Raw genomic sequence first — 5125 nt, 5'->3', positions numbered from 1 at the left:
GCCACCTGGGAAGCCTTCTCAACATGTTTTTAGTCGACACCAACAAGATGGGAAGCCTGAGGACCCAGGCAGTCACCCTAGCACTTTGCGGGTGGGGGGTGGGAGGGTGGGGTGGGGAGCAGGAGCCTAGAAACTGTGCTGTGCTGGGAACACTCCAATCAGGGCGAGGGGGCTCTGGTGGGCTGAGTCCCGGAAGAGGAGGAGGACAGCTGCCCTATTGGGTTCACCGCTGGCTGGGGTAGAAGGAGGAGGAGGGATCTAGAGCTTCGGTCTCAGCGATGGGAGTGAGGGACAGGGTTCACAGGTCAGGCTGGAGGAAGTGAGTTTCAAGAGTGCCTTAGCAGCTGTCAAGAGAGAATGGATGCTGGAAGACTAAAACAATACAATCATCTACCAGATCACTTATTTCCTCACTTGAATAAAGGGGTTACATAGGATGATCCATATGCTCTGCCCCATGTCACTCAGTCATGTCTGACTCTGCAACACTTTGGACTGTGGCCAGCCAGGCTCCTCTGTCCATAGGATTTGTCAGATAAGAATACCGGAGTGAGTTCCCATTTCCTTCTCCAGGGGATCTTCCCCGACCCAGGAATCGAACTCACGTCTCCTGCATGGCAGGCAGATTCTTTACACACTGAGCCACTGGGGAAGCTCCTCTGTCTTCATTAAACATTTACTAAAGTGGCTCCCTGCCAATACTTTCTTGAGTTCCTCCCCTTCCTTTGCCGTTAGGCGCTGGGACTCCCACTCCTGGCTCTTTATTGGCTGTGAAGCCTCACTGGTCTTGGACAGCTCCCTGGCATCTCCCACTGTGGAGGTGCCGGCCTCTGTGTGTTCAGGAAGGTCATCAGACTTACACAGTTATAAAAAAGCGGGTGACGGTTCTCCGGTAAGGCTCAATTTATTAATGTCTTCTTTGTGATTTGGGCTGGTAGTAAATAATATATTCATTATAAACAATCATTCAATCCAGCATTATTTCTTTGGTCCTCAGCTACCTTGTCTACAAAACAGGAGAGTTGAACTCCATGAGCATTAAGGTTTCTTTCAGCTCCAGCTCTGTTGGATTCTATGAAAATTAAATTCCTCGGGGAAGGTAGTCTGTGGGGCTTGACTGTGAGGCATCCCCCAAGAAGTTGGAAATGGGAAATGTAATTTCCCTCTGAGAGAAGGATTACAAAGCCAACCGGCACTAGATCAAAGGAGATATATTCAACGTCTCCTTAAATGAACAGGATGGATTTGAGATCAGAGCTGACTGGATTGACATCAGGAGCATCCCCAGGGAGAGCATGGCCTGTCAAAGCGAACAGAGCATCACGGACATGCAGAAAAAGGAGGCTGAGATCGTGAGCACATCAGGATTGAGTTCCGATTTGGCCAAGACAAGGCTGGGGTCCAAGGGGCTGGGTACCCACATGTTAGAAGGCTCTGTGGAGGTGATGGGGAGGGGCTTCAGGCCATCACGACGGGACCCCTCAGCAGAGATGATAGCTCATATTGTTAAAACCCATATTGTACCGGCACCAACCAAACACAAAGGGCTTCACCGACAGCTGGAACAGGGACCTAGGATCCTCATTACACCCAACAAGCATCCTGTAGTGCCTGGGGCATCTGTGGAGTCCCTGGCGTGGGAAGGGCTGTGAGCACGCGCTCATAAGAGGCTCAGGGCAAAAGCTATTTACTGATCAGCTCAGAATTAGTTTAATAACTTTCACGTTCATATCATTCAACTCATTCTTTTTCTCTGATTGCAATTCACCGAGCAATCCCTTGCTTTGATTGTGGTTTTCCATATACTTCTACCTAAAGGGAAAGAACAGAGAAGGCAATGGCACCCCACTCCAGTATTCTTGCCTGGAGAATCCCATGGATGGAGGAGCCTGGTAGGCTGCAGTCCATGGAGTCGCTAAGAGTCAGACACGACTGAGCAACTTCACTTTCACTTTTCACTTTTCACTTTCATGCATTGGAGAAGGAAATGGCAGCCCACTCCGGTGTTCTTGCCTGGAGAATCCCAGGGACGGGGCAGCCTGGTGGGCTGCAGTCTATGGGATCACACAGAGTCGGACACGACTGAAGTGACTTAGCATAGCATAGCAAAGGGAAAGAATGCATATGACTGGTTACATGATTGTAAGATGAATGTATTTTTCAAGGTAAACAAATAGGTTTCCTGATTTTTTAAATGTATTTACTTTTAATTGGAGGATAATTGCTCTACAGTATGGTGTTAGTTTCTGCCATACATCAACATGAAGCAGCCATAGGTATACATATGTCCCCTCCCTCTTTAAGCTCCTTCACACCTCCCACCCCACCCACCCTCCTAGGTTGTCGCAGAGCACTGGTTTGAGCTTCCTTTGCATACAGTAAACTCCTACTGGTTGTCTGTCTGACATGTGGTAATATTTATGTTTCCATGATGCTCTCCCAGGTCGTCCTACCCTCTCCTTACCCCTGTGTCCGCAAGTCTGTTCTCCGTGTCCGCCTCTCTGTTGCTGCTCTGCAGTCCTTACGGTGTGTCCGAAAGTCTGTTCTCTGCATCTGCCTCTCTGTTGCTCTGCAGATAGGTCCATTGGTACCATCCTTCTAGATTCCACATATATGCATTGCTGCTGCTGCTGCTGCTGAGTCGCTTCAGTCGTGTCCCACTCTGTGCGACCCCATAGACGGCAGCCCACCAGGCTCCCCCGTCCCTGGGATTTTCCAGGCAAGAGTACTGGAGTGGGGTGCCATTGTCTTCTCCATATATATGTGTTAGTATACGGTATTTGTTTTTCTCTTTCTGACTTACTTTACTCTGTTTAATAGGCTAAAAATATGGAACGCTTCACGAATTTGCATGTCATCCTTGCAAGGGCCCACGGTAATCTTCTCTGTATTGTTCCAATTCTAGTGTACGTGCTGCTGAAGTGAGCACAGGCTTTCTGTTTTTGTCAGTCTCTTGGGAGCCTGATCCAACTGATCACGTGAACTCACCTCTATCAGGGAAATCCACTCTTGGCTTGCTGACAAAGTCGACTGCCTCAATTAAGCAAACAAACAAACAACCCAATTTAAAAATGGGAAGAGGACCTGAATAGACATTATTCCAAAGAAAACGTGCACGTGACCAGCAGGCATATGAAAAGGCGCATCACTAATCATCAGAGAAACGCACATCAAAACCACAATGAGCTTTCCCCTCACACCTGTCAGAATGGCCATCATAGAAAAGAACACAAATAACAAATGTTGGTTTGAGAATGTGGAAAAAAGAAAGCCCCAGGACACTGTTGGTGGGAATGTAAACTGGTGCAGCCGTTGTGGAAAACAGTATGGAGGTTTTGAAAGAAACAAAAATAGTATAAGCAACATCTAGCAATTCCACTGCTGGGTGGAATATCCAGGGGATCCTCCTGACCCAAGGAAGCCAAGTGTTCATTTGAAAAGAACACACGCACCCCAATGTTCATAGCAGTATTATGTACAGTAGCTAAGATATGGCAGCGACCTAAGTGTCTGTCAGCCGATGAATTGATAAAGATGATGTGGTGTAGATATAAAACGGAATATTACCCAGCTATGAAAAATGAAGTTCTGCCATTTGCAGCAAAACAGACGGACTTGCGGGGCATTATGCTAAGTGAAACCAGTCAGACGGAGAAAGACAAATACTGTCCCTTATTACTTCCATGGAATGCAAACTATACAGCCACTATGGAGAACAGTGTGGACATTCCTTAAAAAACTGGAAAGAGAACTGCCTTATGATCCAGCAATCCCACTGCTGGGCATACACACTGAGGAAACCAGAAGGGAAAGAGACACGTGTACCCCAATGTTCATTGCAGCACTGTTTATAATAGCCAGGACATGGAAGCAACCTAGATGTCCATCAGCAGATGAATGGATAAGAAAGCTGTGGTACATATACACAATGGAGTATTACTCAGCCATTAAAAAGAATACATTTGAATCAGTTCTAATGAGGTGGATGAAACTGGAGCCATTATACAGAGTGAAGTAAGCCAGAAGGAAAAACACCAATACAGTATACTAACGCATATATATGGAATTTAGAAAGATGGTAACAATAACCCTGTGTACGAGACAGCAAAAGAGACAGTGATGTATAGAACAGTCTTATGGACTCTGTGGGAGAGGGAGAGGGTGGGAAGATTTGGGAGGATGGCATTGAAACATGTAAAATATCATGTATGAAACGAGATGCCAGTCCAGGTTCGATGCACGATACTGGATGCTTGGGGCTAGTGCACTGGGACGACCCAGAGGGATGGTATGGGGAGGGAGGAGGGAGGAGGGTTCAGGATGGGGAATACATGTATACCTGTGGTGGATTCATTTTGATATTTGGCAAAACTAATACAATTATGTAAAGTTTAAAAATTAAATAAAATTAAAAAAAAATTTTTTTTAAAATGAATGAATGTAACAGAAACAGACTCACAAATGTAGAGAACAAGGTAGTGTCTACCAGTGTGGAGAGAGAAGCAGGGAGGAGCAATATAGGGCAGACAATGAAGAGGTGCAGGATATTATGTACAAAACAAGCTGCAAGGATGGATTGTTCGACGTGAGGACTACAGCTGAAACTTTATAACTTTAAATGGCGTATAATCCATAAAAATATTGGACCACTCTGTTGTACACTTAAAGTTAGTATAATATTATAAATCAGCTATGCTTCAGTTTTGACCAAAAGCCCACACTCGCCTCTCGGAAATACTTCTTGGAAGTAGCTGGCCAGCCCCCTCTTTCTTTTTTCTAAAGTTTTATTGAGGTTAGCTGATTTACAGCGTTTGTTCATTTCTGCTGCACAGAAAAGTGAGTTATACATACGCATATTCTTTTTTCCATTACGGTTTACCACAAGTTACTTAATATAGTCCCCTGTGCTGTACGGAGGGACTTTGTTGTTTACCCACCAGCCCCTCTTCCCAACTTAGACTCAGTGGTCCGAGAGAACCGTTTCTATTTTCCTACAGAATCTCTGGCTGAATTTCTACAACATGTAAGCAATTAACTGGAGACTGGTCGGTGTGATATAGTGGTTTTCTCTGTGTGTGTGTGTGTGATTTTTGTTCAGTCCCTCAGTTCTTCCTAACTCTTTGCA

The 5125-nt window shown here is 45.6% G+C and overlaps 1 non-coding gene across 1 annotated transcript; it reads right to left on the bottom strand.

Moving 5' to 3' along the window:
• Nucleotides 1-2823: 2823 nt before the first annotated feature.
• On the bottom strand, nt 2824-2929 carry LOC113875202. The gene has a single exon (XR_003506201.1). It is a non-coding gene; the product is annotated as a U6 spliceosomal RNA (small nuclear RNA).
• Between the last annotated feature and the right edge of the window lie 2196 nt (nt 2930-5125).

Source organism: Bos indicus x Bos taurus, chromosome 17 (genome assembly GCF_003369695.1).
Source record: "Bos indicus x Bos taurus breed Angus x Brahman F1 hybrid chromosome 17, Bos_hybrid_MaternalHap_v2.0, whole genome shotgun sequence".
In the NCBI taxonomy this organism is placed as follows: Eukaryota; Metazoa; Chordata; class Mammalia; order Artiodactyla; family Bovidae; genus Bos; species Bos indicus x Bos taurus.
Note: the sequence above shows the minus strand (reverse complement) of the source record. Positions and strands in the feature narration are given on the sequence as shown.